The following is a 22677-nucleotide window of genomic DNA, read 5'->3' on the forward strand; positions in this document are numbered from 1 at the left end:
GAAGCTTCAAATGAAAAATTGTTCAACATGACAGATGTAGATCTTGCTCTCACCTTTCCAAAAAGTCCAAGAACTTGAAAATCCAATGTACGGTTTGCAAAATATGGCTCAGTGAATTTCAGAAAAGACCCGTAATCAGGAGGCCATAACTACCACATACTTTGTCCAAATTGCAAGTTCTTTATATGCACAAACTCCATTTGACATGTACTTTGAGGGTGCATCATTGGATTTGTTCAAAAATGGCCAAGGCAAAAAGTCACTTTTCAACTGGACAGCTGAATTGGACCAGGGGCAAAATCGTCCAAATGTCAAAATAATTGGAATTTTTGAATGGGACTTTTTCCAACACCTCAGGAATGGCATTTTAAGTATGTTTGAATATTCATTTTATGGTTAATGCACATGGTTTGAGTTTTGGGTTGAAAAATGAAATGACAAAAATGGACAAATGCAAACACAAGGTGAAAATGAGAAATATGCAACCAATGAGAGTGTGACAAGTTTCTACAGCTCATGACAGGTGTTTAGAAGGTGTATGAGCTGTCATTGAGGTGGCATGAGCTGTCCTATGGAAATTCCATTTTTGCCCTCACTTGAAATTTCACATTTTCACTAACAATTCCAACTTGGCTAATTACATGATTAATTGGTGATTAAGCATTCATATATAAACCTAAACACATTCTAATCATAACTGAATTTCACATTTACCAAAGTTGGATCAAAACTCATCACATTCTCTCAAAATCTGAAGAACACCAAAATCTTCAAATTCATCAAACTCCTTCAATTGTTGATCAATTTTCGAATTTCCTTTTGTGTTAATCTTGCATCATCTTCCTCTACATCTGTTTGCGGTTCTCATCATCAATTGATCCACCAATTGCAACTGTCCAACATTGCATCGCCTATGGCAAATCAAAAATTCTCGCACTAGGAGTGAAAGCGGTTGAACTTGAGCTTAGCATTCATCTTCCTGAAGCGTGTTCTACATCTGTTTTCATGATTTGAAGCTCGAAGCTCGCGGATTACTTGCCGTCATCGAAATAAGGTGCGAATCCGAGTCTCATTATTTCTTGAATTGAGATGTGTTTTTTGTAGTTCATTCATTGCTGAGCGTGCTGCAATTTGTAGTTTTCGATTTGGTTGATTGTAGAAGGAGATATAGTGATTTTTAGTTTTGAATGTGAAACTTTAAACGATCGATCCGGTTCGTATAGTTCGATTTAGGTTGTTTAGGTTATATATTCATGATCTATACGTCGATACCTTTCCAATGACTATTCGTTTGTGAGTTTTGGTTGAGAAATGAGTAAAACCGGTGTTGGAACGGTGAGAAGGTTGAGCGCGCGGGGAAGAAGACGGTGTGGCTGGATTTTCCCGTGTTTGATCCGTTGCTGTGTTTGAACTTTCAATTTTGCTGTTTACCGCGCCACTGTTCAACTATTTACCATTATGCCATTAATGAAGACCAAATTAATTATAATATATTCTAAATAATATTATCCAAACATTTAACACTTTTAAAAAATTCATAAAAAATAGAAAAAAAATCCTAAAAATATGGAGATTTTTTCCTTGACTTTGTTGACTTGTGTAGGTTTTTTTTGACCTATTGGTCAAAGTTGTGCTTGGCAAATATTTTATTTGGCATAGGCTTTTCTAATGTATGTCACATTTTGATACATTTTGGCAATTTGATCATGAAATACTCATATCATAAAATAAATGGCTGAAAATTTTTGTGGTGGTTCTTGACTCATTGAGGATTATTTATATGTAAATTTCATGAATTTTTGATACCTGGTTAGAGAGCAGCAAATTCTGGAACTTAGGTGTGACAATTTGTGTCACACCTCTTGATGTCAACTTGTTGAATTTAATTGGATAACCTATGCATGTTAGAATTGAATGAAATTTGGCATGATGACTTGTTGACATGTTAGGATGCTTGATGAATTTTTGTAGGATTTTTCACTGTATTTTCAATTTAATCTTGATTTTTCATTTCTGGTTGTTGAAATTGCAAGCTCATGTGATACATGTTGGTAGATTGATTGGGAAATCCTCATATTGTATTGTATGGCCATGAAATTTGATATGCATGAACTAGACACATGTTAGGACCTCCCTGTTTTGGTCTCATCCATTTCTTTTTAGTTTCCAATGAGATATGAATTTTTGAAGTGGATGTATGCATTGATGGTGTGAATTGGAGCATGAAATTGTGTCTGTTTTTGTTGATTTTCATTGACATGGTTCCATTTGCCCAATTGAGCTCAAATTTGACATGGTAGACCTTGATTGACCCCTGTTTAGGTGTATTTAATTTGAGATTTTTTTGATGTGTTTTGGCATGGCTTTGAATGCAATACTTCTGTTTGTATATTTGGTGCTTCATTTGAACCAATATGGATTGTTTTGTGCATGAATTGAACTTGATGGATGATATAAACATGAGACCAAGGATGTTTGCTCTTGTTTGATGTCAATTTGATGTTGGATGGTGGATACCTTGCTGTTTTAACTTTTTTCTTGCTTTGGGACCCTAGGCTTGGCCTAGTGGTCTAGTTGCTAATGTTTGCTTGGTTTTTCAGGATCAAAAGCATAATGTACATGGAGAATGATACAAGTTGATTTTAATTGATGTTGTGGATGTTTGTACACTAACATAACATTGTTTTGTAGGTGTTGGAGCTTGGGCTTAAGCCTTGGGCTTGTTTTGTGTTGTATTGTTTAAGCTGTTTAACTGTTTGCTTTACAGTTTGTCTGATTGAGTACTGACTGAGTTTGATTGTTTCCAGGTACTTTAGTTGCTCAGTTCCTTGTGAACTATTGCTTTGCTTTGCTTAAGCAACTTGCATTGAGGTAACTTCTTAAAACTTCATGTAGTCTGGAGACCCGGCTGTTACCGGGCCGGGCAAATTGTCTGAAGTCCTCCTTAAGAGGCAATGCTTGTGTATGTTTATTTTTAAGCCAAGCAGGAAAAGCCCTTCAAGTAAGGCAATTGGTGGAAGGTAGGGACAAGCAACCTGTCCCCCACTATTCAGTTGAGTCTTCTCCTTGCTCCCATTACATGGTTGTAGCATTGAGATCAAAAGCCCAAGATCCTGTGCAGTGCACATTGAGTCAGAGTCATCGAGTATAGAAGGGTTCCCCTATTCTGGACCCATGCTCATTTGTCAGCTCTCCCTGGTTAGGGATATGAGCTGTGAGGTCTGATCCTCACTTCATCCCATCATCTGCTTCACCTTAGCCTCGTAATGGCAAGGTTAAGAGCAAACACAGCCTGTACAGACGATTGCTTAGGCAGTCAAACCTGATTGATTGAGCCCCCTTGTTTGGCTATAGTGCGTGTTATGTGGATATCTGATTGACATGCTTGTTTGAGATACCTGTTCTCATTTGATGATATATGATTGTATGCTTGTGTGCTAGCTTCTTTCCTGGTTAGGTTAGTTTGCTTATGCAAGTAGGATAGAAAACCGAACTTAGGGTTAACGATGCATGACAACATTAGGCTCGAGTCTCAGCTCCCTAGTCGTGTATCTTTCCCCGGTTTCTGGTTAGCAATTTAGTCCCTTTCAGGGGAACTACATCGCCCTGATCCTCGTGCCAGACGAGGTATGTAGGCAGGTGGTCGTGCGAGACCACTCCGGGCAACCTTTTTCTTTTTTGCGTGTGTTTACTTGTTATCTGATTATGTGTGTTTGGGTTCGGATGCCGACGTAAGCCCAGTGATTGGCAGTCGGGCTCCACGTTTGCCCTTCTGAGTGAGTTTTGGTTCGGATGCCGACGTAATTCCATCCAGTGGTTGTCGGGCTCCATGTTTGCCACCCTTGCTTGTATGTTTGGTGTTGTTTGGCGTGCGTAAGCCGAACTACAGTGGCTCTGATTCTTGTTCCAGACAAGATATGTAGGCATAAGGTGCGATACCTTATCGAGCCCGTCTCTCCTAACCCCACCTGCGTTCCCTTGTGTGTGTGTGTGATGTTTAGCAACCTTTTCTTTTTCTAGGACGTGGATCCCGTCGAGTACGACGGACGTGAGGGGTGCTAATACCTTCCCCCTCGCGTAACCGACTCCCGAACCTTTTCTCTCTGGTCGCGAGACCATGTCTTTCCAGGTTTCTCTGAGCGTTTCCTTTCCCTATCTTAGGATAAATAACGTTTAGTGGCGGCTCTGTGTGTTTTTATTTTTAGGCTCGCCGGTTGATTTTTCGCAGGATGCGACACTACCGTGCTAGCAGTGCCGAGATGGACAATGTAAATCAGGGAACTTAAAAATTCCCTAGTGAGCCTATTGTAGGTGGGCGCTTTGCTAGCAAAAATATCGTGTAATCCTAAATTATCTAGCATGTGGAATACACTATGATATGTGCCTAGAGTGTACAAACAGTCTTCGTTGACATACCTGGTAGAGAGGATCTCCCGAGTTTGCAATCTTTGCAAAATCTTGTTTTGTCGCTCACCGGGCTTTCCTCCACGAAGAGTGATGTCGTTAAACTCCATTCCGGCCATTAATGGAGGTTGTTGAGAAAAATGAGTAATTATAGAAAAGAAATGAAAAAATGGAATTAATGGATTTTTGGTGGAGGGTTGGAGAAGTGAAGATGGAAAATTGTTGGTTTGTAGTGAAAGTGAGAAGATTGAAAATTCTTATGAATTCGGTAGAGTTTGGAGAAGTAGAGAATATGTTTGGAAAAGTTGAAGAATGTATAAATAGTGGAAAAGGTAAATCTGGCCGTTACGTCATGGCGCCCGCCATGGAGCTCATGGCGCCCGCCATGTCTTCGGAAATGGTTTGGGCCGGCTGTGTTGTTTGCTTCTTGGACCTTAATCCTTCTCGTCTTCATTTTTGCAATGGGGGTGTATATAGGTATCCACGAATGCTGTTTTTTATTTGTTTTTGATTTTAAGTTTGATAAAATAAAATAAAACGAAATAAAAATAAAACAAAATAAAGAAACAAAATTAAATAAAACAAAACAAAATAAAACAAAATAAGATAGTAAAGTAAAACAAAATAAAACAAAATAAAATAATGGACATAAAAAACATAATAATTATAATAATGCATATATATATATATATATATATATATATATGTGTGAGAATAGTCAATAATAATTCACGAGTCCAAAGATCTTAGGAAATAAAGCAAGCATAATGTCATAGGAAATGATAAAAATAGGCATGAATAATAAATACGGGAAAAGAAATAGGGAAATTCAAACGGTATTTCTCAGTCCATGATGGCATCAACGCTCGGGATATAGTGGAGTTTCCTCGACCTCGTAGCCTCGAAGCTCTGTGATCTGGCGTCGGAGATCGGCGATCTCATCATGCAGCATATCAGTCTCGGTGTCGTGTGAGGCAACTGCTACCTCGACCTGCAGGGCAACATCAGCAAGCTCCTGGCGAAGCTCGACTATCTCCATGCGAAGCTTAACCAATTCGGACTGCATGCTCGGAGTCTGGAGATTAGGATTGTTGGTACGGACTTTAATTCCGATCGGTGCAATCTTCGGCGCATCTACAGTCTCTCCCTGCCCTTCTATGGCGTTAACCCAGTTAGCCTGATCAATGACACAAGTCACCTAAGGGTCAGGTAAAGTGAAGTAGTGAATGGTCTCACCCTTAATTAACAATCTGTATTGATCCGGTTGGAAAGAGGATCTCCTCATCAGACCACGGTCCAGACAAAAATCAACATCCATCAAGGTGTAGCTGCAATAAGGTGTCAGGTGAGACAGTCTCCTATTGAGTCCCAGGGCTGAGGCTATGTGAGTCACCGTGCTTCCGACATGAATGGGGCTCGCAGCAGAGCGAGCACTAAGGTGTAAGCTCTCGATCAAGAAAACTCCACAGTCTACCGAGTGTGACTGAGTAGTACAGTACATGAAGAAGATCTCTTCAGCACTCACATGCGTATCAGGGTCACTCTTCCCCAGGAAGGTGTGGGCAATGATCATCTAGAAGTATCAGAAAGCAGGGTTGTGAATTTTGTTGGAGATCTGGGTTGAGGGGTCAGGACTACCTCCACATGTCATATCGCTCCAAAACTTCTCGACGTCTCGGCTCAGAAAGTATCTCATGGGGAGATCGGATGAAGCATCATAGGCAGTCTGAAATCCAAGTAAATCACTGAAACGCTTGTGAAACATTACTTTAAAGTATTTCTACAGATTTCAATATGTGAAACATTACTTTAACCGTGATCCTTACATTCTAACCTTAAAAAGATTTAGCCAGACATGGTAACGCAAACAAACATAACGGTGTTAATCATGATGAAAAGTTTATTTTAGAATGTGAGGCGTAGAGAGCGAGTAAAATGCGTAAAATAAATAAAGTAAAGCGAGTGCGGAAAATAAATAAAGTAAAGCGAGTGTGGAAAATAAATAAAGTAAAGCGAGTGCGAAAAATAAATAAAGTAAAAGCGAGTGCGGAAAATAAATAAAGTAAAAGCGGTGCAGGAAATAAATAAAGTAAAAGCGATGCAGGAAATAAATAAATAAAGCGATAAATAAGAACCTGCTCCAAACGGAAGCTTCGATTCTAATACAAAAATAAACCTCTGACTCCTGAAGCTAAAGACGACAGCAACTCGAAGTGACCCAACTCAAGCTCAGAATGGTGCGATAACCCCCCGATGTGACAGATTATCGCTATTACAAATGATATCTATATGCTTAGTGTTGTAAAACTAAGTTGGATGATAGAAAACGAAATGAAATGAGCTATTTATAGAGATTCTCAGCAATTTGTAAAGACCATGGTGCCCTCCAACTTCTCCTTAGTGGGCTTTAGTGGGAACGTGATTTCCAAAGGTGGCGCCCGCCATCCCTTCATGGCGCCCGCCATGTGTGTAAATGGGGTGAATCATGGGAACGTGACAGTTACCTCCTGGTTTAGGGCTGGTGACTCATGGCTTCCCCTATAACGGTCGCCATGTGCAACGCCATGTGTGTAATTTCGCTGAAAAACCCTAATTTTAGGTATTTTTGCTTCGTTTCTTCCAAAAGAGTCCGAAAGTGCTAAATATCTGAAAACAAGAGAAAATAGAGCATAATACAAATAAAATGATGATAAAGTCCTAATAAACATGTGAAATTCGAGTCAAAAATACGGTGTAATTCGGTGCGATCACAATCCACCATTTCTTGTAAGATTGAGTATAATTATATCTTGTGACGATATGAGATATTATTATACTCACCTTCACTTATGGGTCTTTGTTAACAAGCGGCAAAATATCTTGACATATCAATGCAGCGCTTAATTTACGGTGATCTTGTTCAACATTAGTTGCATTGCAACTGTGAGGTGGATCTATAGAAGTTATCTCCCAAGAGGCGTTTCTCTTTTTGTGAGACGCATCCAACCGAAACTTTGAAGGGATCTTACGACATTCGATGACATGCCTTCTCACACACATTCTTCTTTAATGCAGAATATGTATCTCACTTTTAACTCACTCTCTGATCGTGGATACGGGTTATAAAAAACACTATTGGATGTTTCATCGTCATGCAAATCCATGTTTGCATATGTTCAGGCGGATTATATACATGACTTGCAGGTAAGGACGATGAATGACCGTCATCTTCAATATTGTTGTTCAACATATGATCAACATGTGTCTCAGTCTCTTCTTCTTCTTCTTCAATGACGTTGAGTTCTGCTTCTACTTCTAGGTCGGCTTCATCTAAGTTTTCTAAATCAAAATCATCAGATTCAACTTGATTAGTTACCTGAGATTGCTGAGATGATATACTTGGTTGAAGAGTAATATATACTCAATAGAGTTGCGACCAGAATATTCGTGACTAACAAACATATATTTAACATTTTTATCGTCTTGTACCTTTAGCGGAAAAAATTTGCATTGACTGTTCTATAAAAAAATTGGATTTCGATACGTGATTTGTGACACAAGACCAGATCATATGCAAGATTCAATTTGTTTTTTCAAATGCAAAAAATCTGAATTACTCTTGATCGTAAGTCGGATAGTATCGGTGTTTCAAAAACAAAACCCGTATAGATCAGACTCATATGTCTCACGTTTGCGGTGAACATTAATAGTATATTTTGGTGCATATGACATTGTAATATTTCTTGTGCAAATGAAAAGTAATATTTTTGTGTGCAGATGAACTTGTGTTGATTGTTGAATGTAAATAGTAAAACACTTAAATAGGTAAGTGAAGTCAAGCATACAAGCCCTAACGCCAGTCCAATTGACGCTAGCATGTATCCCTTGTATGAGCGTCAGTCCAATTGGCGCTACCATGTCTTCCTTGCAGACCTCATAACCAAGCATGCAGAGCCTAGGAGGCGCCAGGCTAGGTGAAGACCATGCATGCATGCAAGCCTAGGAGGCGCCACTTTGTTTGGCGCTAGCATGTGGCATTTGCATGTGTAAGCCAAACCATTTTGCGCTAGCAGGCAAGCACAACTATCCATGCATATCTTAACATGTCACTCATTATAAATAACAATGCAACTCTCACATTTTTTCCACGCCAGCAATCACTTCTTTCATCTACAATAACCACTGTTTCAAATATTTACTTCGATAAGAGGTCTCTCCTCACTATGGATGAATCGCACAGATGCACAATTGCAAACATAGTAACTTATGTAAGTATTTAATTCTTGTATTACTTTTCTAGAATATTTTTCAATAAAGTAACGTATTTGTTGTTTATCTTTTATAAAGTAACGTATTTCGTTGTACACATGGACCTGATGATTCAATTATATGTCAAACTCGATGATTTTGAACATATAAGCAAAATAATGTCTTGGTCAATTGACAATAAATTTATTCTTGCGTTATGTGAAAGGCGTCCCAAGACACACATTCTAGTTTTCAACCGGTGAATGTAACGTGACGTTAGAAGACGTCTACATGTTATTGAGACTGCATATCGAAAAAGATAAAGCGGTAAATGGTAAAACCAACTATGCGAATTTAATTTGCATGAACCTCTTCAATGTTGATTTGATAGATGATAATTCAAGAGGTCAATAAGGCATACAAATAATAAAAACTACGTGTTACATTATACTTTTAATTAGTTTATTTTTATTTCTCAAAAGTAATGGTTCAAGTATGCATGTTATATATTTACATTTACTAAAACACATAGATATAATATGAAATTACAGTTGGGGTCTGCTTGTAAGACTTATCTTTATAACTTTTTGTGTTTGACTTATCTTTATAGTTTTTTTTGTGTAAAAACACATAAAAATACACACTGACTACTGTCTATTGCGCTCATCAACAACAACCCATTCACACCGTCCCTAACGCCCATCAACAACCCATTCACATGCCTGTATGTACAAAAATGGACTATATTTACTTACTTTACCAATTATTATCTCTAAATAATATTTTAATTTTATGGCACAGATGGTCGACAAGAGGTATGAGTTATAACAAATGTCAAAGCATTCAACATCGTTATGCACACAACACATCACCCTATCATAGTTGTCTTAACCAAAACACTCAACGATCATTTAACATCAACCATCTATCCTCCTACCATAGCACCACAACAATAGTTTTCAACCTTTCCTCGACACATCATTCATTTGTATGACTATCTCAGACAATCTCCTATAGGTGGTGGTGATGTTCCTGGACCCTCGGATACTCAAACACATGGGGTGAATCATAAACGTGGATTACGACATCAAATTCAGGGATGTCTAACCATCAATTAGGTGATTCAGCTCATCAACATTAGTCTAATTTTTTTTGTGTAAAATGATATTATTAATATGAATTGATCCAATTTCAACTTTATATATCATTTAAGTTTAAGAGCAAACGCCAATAAATTTTTGAATTTTTTTTTTGAAAAATTGAATTATTTGAAAAAAAAATCAACAATATCATTTATAAAAGTAGCAAATTAATAATAATAAGATACAACTCCAATCTTGATTGTTGAAAGATAAATATTATCCAGAGGTATTAAATAAAATTTAAGGTGTATATTAAATGTTAAATAAATATATAAAACACTACTTATTCTATGAATAAAGCAAAAGTCAAGAGTACTATAGTTACTTTATCAAAAAAATACATCTAGATAATATTTAATATTTAGTAATAATCAAGTTTATAACAATTTATTATTAATAAACTTTCCACTTTTTATAAAGAATATTGTTTAGTATTGTTTAATTTATATTTAATTTTCTTAAAACTCTAATTAAGCGAGATTAAGGATGAGATATATACGCTTACCAAAAAAAAATCTTTTACTAATACTTTATCACTCATTCATTATTCAACTTCAAGATCTCTAATTCTCATTAACCTCACTGTAAAAATTTGTAAGTAAATGAATTATAAATTACAATTAATATTTAACATCTAATAATCAAGTTTGAAGCTAAATTATAATTAATAAATTTGCCACTTCTTTTAAATGATATGAGTCTATACACTTACCAAAAGATCTTTTAAATGGGGTAGAATGAAACAAAATAATTTGAAAAATACAAATTAAAACTGAATCCCCTTAAAAACAGAGCAATTCAAACGATTTTATGGGAATAAATCAAGATTTATGATATGTTTTAAAATCTTAGTAAGATATTTCCTCCTCTTCATCATATGTCCTAGGAACCCTCTACCTCTTCGGCATCCTTACTAGAACTCCCCACTACTTCAAACATATCACTAATCTTTATAAACTCACCCGAAGGATACCACGGCTAAAGGATATAATTCAATTTGTAAGGAGGCGTCACTTATTTAATTAGCTCTCCAAAGAAACAAGAAGATCACTAGTAAAGAAAAAGCCAAAAACAAGATATGAGACGAGACAAGTTGCATTCTACCCATTTAAAAATAATCAAGAGGAGCAATAAAACGGCCAAGAATCAATAAAACAAGTTGCATTCTACCCATTTAAAAATAATCAAGAGGAGCAATAATACGGCCAAGAATCAATAAAACATCATGACTCACATTCAACCGCTCAAGATTAACCTCACACGACTGACTCCACAATGGCACTCGAGTACACTCAAGTGATATAGTGACGTTGCCAATCCCCTATCCTAAATCCTAGGGCATATAGAGAGTTCTCACAATAAGTATGGATTAATTCGAAGGCTCAACATCATAACCAAGTACAATTCATTTTTAATCTTGCAAGAGACCTCTTTAAACTAAGAAACTTGAGCATTAAATTGTTTACCTTGTAGGTACATTCCCCGCATTCGCATGTCAAAGAACTTGCTGCTGCTACTAGTGCAACCTCATCCGCTCATCATCAATTTCCTATTCCACACTAGAATAGGTTTGATTCATTCTACATTTTTTGATAAGCATGCCAAGTTTAACAATATTCTTCTATATAAAATAACTCACTCAATATTGAGTTATGTTATATAGAAAAATATTGTTAAGACCAAAGCAAACTGAGAAATGTGTTTATCAAAACATCTAAGAACAGAATTTATTCCCAACTTTTAACTACTTGTAAACGAGAAGTTAGATCAGAAACTCACAAAACTAAGTGCTTATAAGGGCCAGTAGCTAAAAAATTACAAAGAAGCCAATTACAATTCAGTATAGTTCATATTAGTACAAAACGTGGTAATAAAAATAAGTTAATATGACAGTATAATGTGAAACTCATATACACATCATCAGAAAGGATAATTTATCTCATCCACAACCTAAGTTGTGTAGGAAGGTGTCCTAAGATTTATTCCAAACTCATCACATGATACATAAAATGCAAATACAAAGGGACAATATAATACTGTCAAAATACCCTAAATAAACAGAGAAATATACATTATATAACAAAAGTATAGATTCAGAAGCATATAGATATATTTAGCATCACAAAATCAGATCAAGTGTTGGATTATATATTTTGCTTCATCCTTATCGACCACAGTTAACAAAACGTTTTCAAAGAAGCTGGATCTGTAAAAGTCAATTAAGATTTAAATATTATTGAGAAATTTAGTTCCCCGACGTCCAAATACAACATCGAAATTGTAGTAGTGGATAGCGAGGGGAACACAATTATAGGCTTCAATTAAACACTACAAACACATTTGAAAAGTGAATGCAACAATAAAATCCAGATCTGAAGCCACAAAGTTTCGATAATTAAAAATTGAAAACTTATAAAAACAAGAATCAAAGAGAAAATTGGGTGAAGAACTAGTTAACTCAGCCCCTTAGATGTTCAATAAATCTGCGATCATTCCCGCAAATCATTACAGGTCTGTTAAGAACTCATCACAGTTAAAACTAGTCATTCTCCATACTCATCAATGAAAAGATCTAATTTATAATTCAAAATTTAGTTGTTTTCGCATTCTCCCAGAACCAAAAAAAAAAGGATTGTGGAAGTGAAATGAAAAAACAACACATATAACTATTGCTTCAAGGGAACGAGTCTAAAGGGAATTGAAAGAATCCACATCGACCAGATAGTGAAGCCAATTTCAAATAGCAAATCGAAATCGAAATAGATACTATGAAAAAATATACGAGCACAGAGTGAAGATTGCAAAATGAAAATTAAAAACCTAACTTCAGAGATAGTGGAAAGAGGAAGAGAAGTGAATGTGAACGGCGCAAGAAATAGTAGGTCTGTATGGTTGGTTATATAATGAAGATGATAATGATCCAACGGCTAGTAAATAAATAATCCGGTCAAACCCTAATAGCCAGCTTCCGTGTTGAATCGAGAATACCGTTGGGTCTGAATGAACGTTGGGTCTGAATGAGAGTAATAAAAAGATTTTTTTTTTACTTTTCTATCTCATGTATGAAATTAAAATTCTAAATTATTCCACTTTAAAAAAAATCTTAAAGTATCCCTTTCAAAAACGAACTAGTTGATTCAATGGACGAATATATGATGTGTTTTAGAGTTATTAAGAAATTTGACTATTCATTGGTAGAGGAATAAATATGTTATTAATTTTTTGAAGCATATAAGTGCCATTGATATGACGAGTTCTTTTATGGCGACAAATGTAACATTCACTCGTCCATTAATTAGACGAGTCTCTTCTTATAAAGGGGTATCCTACGGATTTTTTTTTTAAATTTTTTTTTATTTTAATTTCAAAAATGGGATAGAATAGTAAAAAAGTCTAATAAAAAGGCCCAAGAAAAATAAAAGAATTTTTTATCTCATAACTCTTCATTTATTCCTTTATCCTTACGTTATAAATATTATTTTAATCAAAATACCCTCCTATAAATAGTTTATTTGTTAGAATTTTTTACTTTTTCTGACTCTCGTTTTTCAAGTGTTTTGATTCAACAAAATTATCTTTTATTTTGAAACTCTCGTGGCATTTCATCTTGTACACAACTTTCGAATCGGAATGAAATCAATTACGATTTTATCATGTCATTGAAACTCTTAGGAATGGTATTCTAATTCTTGTGCTACACTCTGGAATTGTTTTGCACAGTATTCCAATGTTGTGGAAACCCTCACCGGAACTCTTTTTGCGAAGTGTTCTGATAATTTATAAATTTAATACACCGAAAATCTTACAACAATTTGTTCCAGTTCGATTTTATTCTAGAGTATGGTTTAGGATGGAGCACTCGATCGTCGTTGGTAGGTAAGGATGAGCATGTTGGTGCATTTGCATCCGCACCACAGTCGGTTGGGTTTCTAGGAGGGTAAATTTTATGTTTTATAATATGTATATTTTTAACTGATTTTTGGATAGAGGCTCGAAGAAAGAGCTGAAGGTTGTTAGACATAGGACCAAGCTTACATGAAGGGTTCCTCATTATCTTCCACTGGGCATGGAGAGTATAACTCGTTCTGGTCTATCTTCACTACAGAGAATCAGTTTGACGAAGATAGACATAAATTTGGTATTAACATCTGTAGAAAGATGACATCTAGAGACTTTTCATTTCATATGTCATTCGGTGAAATAAATATTACACTGGACGACGTATCTTGTTTGTTTCATCTACACATCACGGGTGTCACTGAAGAAGTTGTTATTGGTCTTGTTGTTGAAGAACTTGAAAAAACATTCAATCGTATCTAATTGGGATCATGAAGGTCAGTAGCTAAAAAAATACAAAGAAATCCATTGACAATTTAGTATGGTTCATATTATTACCAAAAATAATGGCTATAAAAAAATTTAATATGACATTATGATTGTGAAAATCATATACATTAGTGCATCGTCAAAAAGGATAATTCATCTCATCCACAACATATGTTGTGTAGGAAGGTATCCTAAGATTTATTCCAAACTCATCACGTGATGGATAAAATGCAAAAGCACAATACAGTTCTGACAAAATGCCCTAAATAAACAAAGAAAATTTTATTATTATTATATATATATATATATATATATATATATATATTATATATATATAATATATATATATATATATATATATATATATATATATATATATATATATATATATATATATATATATATATATATATATATATATATATATATATATATATATATATATATATATTCATAAGCATATAAATATATATTTAGCATCACAATATCAGATCAAGTGTTGGATTACATATTTTGATTCATCCTTATATCAGATCAAGCAATTATAGTTTCCCGACGTCCAAATACAACATCAAAATTGCGGTAGTGGATAACGAGGGGAAAACAATTATAATCTTCAATTAAACACTGCAAACACATAAAAAAAAGTGAAAGCAACAATAAAATCAAACCTTAAAATTGAAAATTTAGACATTAATAATTATAGAGAAAAGTGTGAGAATAAGTAGTTAACTCAACCCCTTGGATGTTCAATAAATTTGCCATCATACCCATAAATCATTTAGAGTGGAGAATTTTTAAGGAATTCAAAATTCTAAGCAATTCAAAGGATTCAATTGAAATTCATCCATTTTTTTATTCTTTTGTTTGGATGGAGTATTAAATTGATTCATTGTTAAACTTTAGGGGTCATTTTCATAAATTTTCAAAATTTTGGTCCAAATTTAAAAAACGAAAATTAGGGACCAGATTGCAATTTTTTTAAAATTGAAGGGACTAATTTGTAACATTTGAAAATTATTAGGGACTTATTTGCATTTTTTTGAAAAATTTAGGGGTGAATTTGAAATCTTCATAAAATATGAGGACCATCTTGCAAAATTTGAAAAATCAATAATAAACAATTTAACATTCACATTACACATAGTGAAGAAGCAATTTGAAATTCTTTACATTTTAGTGTCATTTTAAATTCCTTAAATTTAAGATGAATAGAATACTCCATAAATTTACGTCATTTTAACAATTCTCCATATTTTTTATCCAAACAAAGGATTTTGGGAATTTTTTACCTAAATAACCCAGTTTTTAAAAAAAAAACTGAAAATAACCCATATTTCAGATGATTTTCCAAACTACCCCACATTCAAGCATGTGTCATAGTTCAATTGACGATTGCCCTTTAATTTAAAGAGGATGCGCCAATTGGATGGGAAAGGATTCCCTCCAATGTGAATTTGACTGGAGGGGGAGCAGTGTCCATCCACATCATTGAAAATTCATACTTTTGTATATTATGTATTTTTGACTTTTAATCATGTGGTCGAGAATCCACTGCACACATATCTCATGGGAGAGAATCTTATCCCCAGTTGGATTGGTTTCTTCACCTAGTACTGCCAAACCAATTGGCGTCTATGTGTTAAATTTAAGAGGTGACGCCAATTGGTCTCACACCTGTGTGTATTGTGTATTTAAAAAAATTAATAGATATTTTATATAAAATTTGAAATCAGACGAATTTGTATTAATATTAATATGCGTTTACATACGAATACCAAAAATACTAATGTCGTTGACAGGGATGACTCGACCGACCTCTGGTTCCACATCCCCAAGCTACCTGAACGCGTCGCCCTAGCCAACGTTGATGATTCATCCCAGGTGTTTGAGGATTTGAGGGCCCAGGAACATCACCACCACCTACAGGAGATTCCTTAAGATGTTCAGATGAATCCATGAAGTCCTGTGTATGCAATGAAGTGTTACCGCCATAGCTGAGTTCGTGATCCATATGTTGAACAATAACACTGAAGATGACGATCATCGATCGTTATTACCTCAAAGTCATGTGTAATGTCTGCCTTAACATTTGCCAAACATGGACTTGCATGACGATAACACATCCGACGATATTTTGTACAAAAGAAGAATGTGTGCGAACTATCAAAAAAGTTCACATGGATAACTCTGTTGATTTCAATATGAAACGCAGTGATTCAATAAGGTATTTCATTGAATGTCGTAACGCTCTTTGCAAGTTTCGGATGACTGCATCTCACATGAAGATAAGTGATTATTAACAGATAACTCATACAATCTTCTAACAACAATAAAGAAACACACCACTTCCTTGATTCCCAAACACCAACAACTATGGTGGATTTTGAATCACCTAGATTCAAATACTTTTACAAAAATAACATTTCCTATTTTCAACGGCCTGTAATAAGTACAACACTTTCGTATAGATGAATAATCACCACACACTTGGTGAAAAATTACAGAAAAACAGATAATGTATAATAAGCATACTTTGGAGCAACTTTGATAATTTGATAACTTTGCTGCTTTTCTGATATATTAAAAATTTCAATCTTGTCCTTTAATGAACAAATTTTTAGCGGTAAATTCATGACCATCAAGCTATGGATAAACTTGACGTCAATAAAACCAGAGTTGTCACCACGATTTTATTGTTTCCAAAGGAAATGGAAAAAGTACGAACAAAACCCAAAGATAAGAAGTTTTCAAATTAAAAATAATAAAATGTCAGAGATTACAGGTAAGGAGGTTGGTTACACAGAGGTAAGGTGTTAGCATCCAAAGTGTCATAGGTACTCCTAGGGAGCCCTTTTTTGTGTGCAAGTGATTTGGTCTAAATGATGTTTGATAAAATATAGAGTGTGAGGATGAGGAAAAAATTCATTGATTATATTTTTATGTTTGACAAGACCTTCGGTCTTATGCCTATGTACCAACATAAAAATGAGGGATCAAAACCTCGTAGTTCGTGGTAAAAATTTCAAAGAAGTTGATGAATTGATTTTAACAAAAGTTTAAGTAAAAGGGAAAAAAAGTCAAGGATTTGAATAAGGTTGTTAGTTATTTTTGTCTTTTGAAATTTAAGTCAATATGGTTAAGTATTGTAACACCTCAAAATTTGCCCTCCTCTCTTGGGACTAGCTTAACATATTGCATTGCATTTCTTAGGTCATTAGGCATTGCATAATTGCATATCATGTGGAAACATTGTGCAAGTCATCCTCTTAGGTCTTGGTCAGAAGATAAGAGGTTGAGATGCAAGCTGAGGGTTTCATTGGATTGATCATTAACCATCTGAGGGTTGGTGATTCAAATCAGGGTTTCTTGATTCTCAAGAAGGGTTGAGCTTTATCTTGGTTGAAATGGTACATCATCATCATCATGGTATTGTTATCATCCAAGAGATTCAAGAGATTGATCAGATACCTTGAGATTAGGGTTTTGACCACTGGTCAACCCTAATCATCTGCATTGGGCCAATCAGGGCTTGTGAAGGAGATGGGGTCTACAATGGACATGGGGATCATTTTATGATTACATTGAGATTATGGAAGCTAGGGTTTCATCATTGAGCCATTTCATCAGGAGTTTGAGGCTCAACTTGATCAGTGCATAGCCAAATTCATCTATCAATTGAAAAAGTCAACTGTGGTCAATTGGGCCTGAATTGATGGATTTGGAGGTGGGAGAGGGTTGGATACACTTCATTCATGTCTAAACAAGTTTCATTTGACATTTCAAACATCAAGAATGAAGAAAATAAAGTCAGATGGAAACTTTCCAAAAATAGAAAGTGACCTATAACTGAAAGTTTCCAAAAATGGAAAGTTTTTCAATTCAAAATTACATGTCCAAAAATGCTTCAAATGAAATTTTGTTCAACATGAAAGTTGTAGATCTTGCTCTCACCTTTCCAAAAAGTCCAAGAACACTCATTTCTCATGTGTGGTTGGCAAGTTGTGATCCAATCATTTTCAGAAAATGCCTAAATTCAAAGTGGCGTAACTTTCACATGGAATGGCCAAATTGGGTGATCTTTCTTTGAGCAAACCACATTTTACATGTACTTTCATGATGCATCATTACATTTCATTGAAAATCATCATGGAAAAATATCATTTTTCAAGTGGATTAATTTGCATATTTGGTGTGAAATGGTGATTTTCAAAATTACAAGGCATTGGCACACAAAACTCATTCCAACACATCACAAACACCAAATAGAACTTGTTTGCATTGCCATTATACTGTTACATTGACTAATTTGGCAAAGGCTATTTTGGCTATTTCACTTAAAATTGCATTTGTGCTAATTCACTCAATTTTGCTAATTGTGATTAACAAATGGATTAGGAGTTAGTATAAAGGCTTAATTGTAACAGAAAATCAAAAAACACACTTCACATTTTCAGATCTAACCAATTTTCCCTCCAAAAACCTCCAAATTCTCTCAAAACTTTCACACACTTTTTCATCATTTTCATCAAGATTCATCATCCATAGTGTGAATTCGTGCTTGATCTATCATCTACCAGTGATTGTGTGCATCTGTTTCACAAGATCAAGGCCATAGCATTGAGGAATTTGGACTGTTGAAAGCGAGCTCATCCATGGCAAATCGAAGGTTCTTGGATCTGAAGCATCACTGAGCTAAACTACTCATTCCAATCAACTTCCATAGCATTGAGTTGCATCTGTTTTCACCTTTCACACTTGGAAACACAAGAATTCGCATCTGCTTCATCCATAAGGTAAATTTTCGATCTCCACCATTGCTTGAATTAAGATGTGGCTTAGATAGATCTTTCAACGTAGAATGCAATGCTGCTTGTGGTTTTGAATTTGGTTGAGTATCGAGAGAGAAATCTTGATTGGAAGTTTGATGTGTAAACCTATTTTCGCTCGATCCGGTTAACATGAGTAGAATTAGGAGAAACTAATTTCATATTCATGATGTACGTGATTAGACGGTGATTTTGATGTATGGCATGTGTATTTTGGTTGAGATGTGTTCTTGATGATTTCTGGAAAATTTGATGTTGTTCTTGCTCAAGAACACGATACAGAGGTCATTTGATCCGTGTTCGCCTTGGCCTTGTTTGAATTGTGTTTACCGCCACCGCCGGCCAATCATAGCGCGCCATCACATTAAAGGAAACGGTCGTGTTTTGGTGTCGTTGTTAAGAATTACAACATTGCCATTATTTCATTTAATTTGTATTATTTCATTTCTTTTTCATTTTTTTCATTTCATTTTGATCAATGATCTTTAGAAATTCATAAGTGATTCATTTTTTGTCCAAATTTGATGAGACTTTTTGCATTATTCTCCTTGTGATGTGTAGTTTTTTATGGTGATTTTTATTATTTTTGTGTACGTGTGGAAAAATAAAATGCCTAGGGTTTGATTGAATGTGTCCAATTTGTGTATACCATGCCATTTCACTCATAAAATGATGATGCTTCCATAGAAATGCTTGAAATTTTACATGCCTATTCTGGACTCTTTTCTGGTGATTTTGATGTATAGTTTGCAATTTTTGGATCCCTAGTTGATGAGATATGAATTTTTGATTAGAGGTGTGACAATTTGTGTCACACCATGCTTGGTGAATTTCATGATTTTATTTGATGTGCTTGTGAACATTGGATTGAGCTAAACTTTTGCACGATTGAACATATGGATGTTAAGAACACATGTGAATTTTTCTGGATTTATTGATGGCATTTCCTATTTGATTGGAATTTTCTCCTCTGTTTGGTCATTTGTTGATTTTTTGTGACACATGTTTGTATTTGGCTTGTGAAATTCTGGTCATTAATTGGATGGATGTGAAATTTGACATGTGTATTCTAGACACATTATAGGTCATTGTGGTATTGATCCCATTCATTTATCATGTTTTGTCACTGTTTTATGATTGATGGAAGTTGATGCTTGTTTTGATGCCTTGTGTTGGCTTGCTTGAATTTGTCTGGACTTTCTGATTTTCATTGACCTACTTCCCTTGATCCAAATGAGCTGGAATTTGATATGCTATTCATTGAATGTGTTCTGTTTAGACTTGAATTTTTGTGGAATTTATTGAAATGTTTTGGTGTTGATTTGATTGAGATTATTCTGTTTGGTCCTTTGAGGTTGCAAATTGCATGTTTGATGCCTTTTCTTTTATGAAATGATGATAATGAATGATATGAGCATGGGACCAATGGGATTTGTTTTTTAATTGATTGATTGTGGTTCTGGATAATTTTCACTTGCTGTTTTGGATTTTTGATCTCCTTTTGACCCTAGGCTTGTCCTAGTGGTCTTGTTTCTCATATTTGAGTTTGGCTTTTCAGGTTGAGATGCAAATGCCTTAAGGAGATTGCTTCAAGTTAATTGAGTTTGATTTGGTTAATTGTTGTGAACTAACTTGTTTTGTTTGTAGGATGCTTGGCTCACTTGAGTTGATTGTGCTTTGCACATTGCATTGTTTGATTGTACATTGACTGTTGGTTCTTGTCTGTTTGTTTTGACTTTGTGACTGGTATACTGATTGTATTTGATTGATTTCAGGTACATTAGTTGCTAATAGTTCCTTGAGAACTTGCTTGCTGTTTCTTGGTTGTATAAACCAATTGAGGTAGACTCTCTTGTCTCCATGTAGTCTGGAAGACCTGGCCTGTTACTTGGCCAGGCAACTGTCTGAAGTCCTCCTTAAGAGGCGATGTTTGTGATTGTTTATTTTTGTCCCCAAGCAGGTAAAGACCTTGATTAAGGCAATTGGCAGAACCCAAGGGATGTGCAATCCATCCCCTGCTATTCTTGTTGAGTTGTCCCTCTGCTCACACCACTGTGTAAATGCATTGGGACATTAACCCAAGATCAGTTGAGTCAGAGTCTTGAGTGTAGAAGGGTTCCTCCTTTCTGAACCCACACTCCTTTGTCTGAAGCTCTCCCTGGCCAGGGATAAGAGTTGTGAAGTCTCATCTTCACTCACCTTTCATCTGCTTCACCCTGACTCTCAATGTCAGGGTTAAGAGCGAACACTACCCTGTACAGTTGGCTTGCTCTTGCAGCCTCACCTTTGTTTGAGCCTCACTTGATTGGATATAGTGTGTGCTAACTGTGAGTGTTTGATTTGTTTTGCTTATGCTTGCATGCTTTGCTTTTTCCTGGTTAGGATTAGCTTGCTGTTGTGCAAGTAGATAGAGAACCATAACATAGGGCAATGATGCATGATAACATCTAGGCTCGAGTCCAGCTCCCTAGTAGTGTGTCTCCCTTTGTTTCTGGCTAGTCTTTCTCCCCTGTTGAGGGGAACTACGTTGCCCTGATCCTCATACCAGATGAGGTACGTAGGCAGGAGGTCGCGCGAGATCTCTCAGGGCAAACCCTTTTTCTTTTTTTGTGTGTGTTTGGTTGACGGTTGCTAGGCTCGAGTTCCCGACTCCTTAGTAGCTTGTTGCTTGTTTATTCTTGTGTGTCAGGATATGGATGTAAGACCAGCGATTGGATGTCCGTATCCTGATTGCGTTTGTTTGGTTCGGAAGCCGATGTAAGTCCAGCGATTGGCGTTCGGGTTCCAGGTTTGCCGGTGTTTGTGTGTGTCTTGTTTGGCGTGCGTGAGCCGAACTACGGTGGCTCTGATTCTCGTTCCAGACGAGATACGTAGGCATAGGATGCGACGTCCTATCGAGCCCTCTTCCCCCTTTTCCCACCTGTGTTGTCTTCGGTGTGTGTGTGTGATGTTTGTTTTAGCAACCTTTTCTTTCTTTTAGAGCGTGGATCCCGTCGAGTACGACGGACGTGAGGGGTGCTAATACCTTCCCCTTGCGTAACCGACTCCCGATCCCATTCTCTTTGGTCGCGAGACCATGCTTTTTCCAGGTTTACTCTGAGCGTTTCCTTTCCCTCTTTTGGGATATATAACGCATGGTGGCGGCTCTGTGTTGTTTTTGTTTTAGCCCGCCGGTTGTTTTTTCGCGGATGCGACAGCTGGCGACTCTGCTGGGGATTTCATAGATGTTGACCTGTGCTGGTCCATCTTCCCTAGGCGAGTCTCTCCTAGCGTTCTAGGATAGTTTAGGTTGCTTGTGTTGCTTTATTTATTGCATTTATTATTCTGACTGTGTATATATTTGCATAAATCTTTGCATGCATCATACTATCATGTTGCCGTCCTCTGTGCAGGTGGTTCCTTGTTTGGGGTGGGTGTTCTGAGTGGGGCTAAAACCCAGGCCCGAGTATACACCTAGGATTAGTGTGGTCTCATGTTGCCTCTTTCATGTTAGGTCAACATGTGCTTGGCAATGTGATGTACCACAAGTCGGACGAGGTTCATTTGATAGTGCTTTTCCTTTGTGGGGTACTCCACTCTGGTTGAGTCACTTCATCTGAACTATTGACTCTGGTGACCGATCATTTCCCGGATCTTTGGTTTAGATGATCTCAGGAGAGCTACAATGGCACACCCGAAAGGGCAAACCCATTGAGTATCTCTGCCCGATCGTCGAGACTATTATCCGCCTTAGGGTGACCTGATTAGAA

General features: G+C 36.0%; 1 long non-coding RNA gene and 5 other non-coding genes across 6 annotated transcripts; all 6 read right to left on the reverse strand.

Moving 5' to 3' along the window:
• Positions 1 to 9116: 9116 nt before the first annotated feature.
• Positions 9117 to 12767, reverse strand: LOC127118502 (uncharacterized). Its single transcript, XR_007802237.1, has 2 exons — positions 11240 to 12767; positions 9117 to 10823 (listed from the first exon to the last, which is right to left on the reverse strand). It is a non-coding gene; the product is annotated as an uncharacterized LOC127118502 (long non-coding RNA).
• LOC127124759 (small nucleolar RNA snoR31) lies at positions 11861 to 11944 on the reverse strand. The gene has a single exon (XR_007804228.1). It is a non-coding gene; the product is annotated as a small nucleolar RNA snoR31 (small nucleolar RNA).
• Positions 12015 to 12155, reverse strand: LOC127124787 (small nucleolar RNA snoR136). Its single transcript, XR_007804257.1, has one exon. It is a non-coding gene; the product is annotated as a small nucleolar RNA snoR136 (small nucleolar RNA).
• Positions 12226 to 12311, reverse strand: LOC127124809 (small nucleolar RNA SNORD25). The gene has a single exon (XR_007804281.1). It is a non-coding gene; the product is annotated as a small nucleolar RNA SNORD25 (small nucleolar RNA).
• Positions 12768 to 14544: 1777 nt separating the features above from the next.
• On the reverse strand, positions 14545 to 14630 carry LOC127124760 (small nucleolar RNA snoR31). Its single transcript, XR_007804229.1, has one exon. It is a non-coding gene; the product is annotated as a small nucleolar RNA snoR31 (small nucleolar RNA).
• Positions 14631 to 14639: 9 nt separating this feature from the next.
• LOC127124791 (small nucleolar RNA snoR136) lies at positions 14640 to 14757 on the reverse strand. The gene has a single exon (XR_007804261.1). It is a non-coding gene; the product is annotated as a small nucleolar RNA snoR136 (small nucleolar RNA).
• Positions 14758 to 22677: the final 7920 nt, after the last annotated feature.

This window comes from Lathyrus oleraceus, chromosome 2, assembly GCF_024323335.1.
Source record: "Lathyrus oleraceus cultivar Zhongwan6 chromosome 2, CAAS_Psat_ZW6_1.0, whole genome shotgun sequence".
Lineage (NCBI taxonomy): Eukaryota > Viridiplantae > Streptophyta > Magnoliopsida > Fabales > Fabaceae > Lathyrus > Lathyrus oleraceus.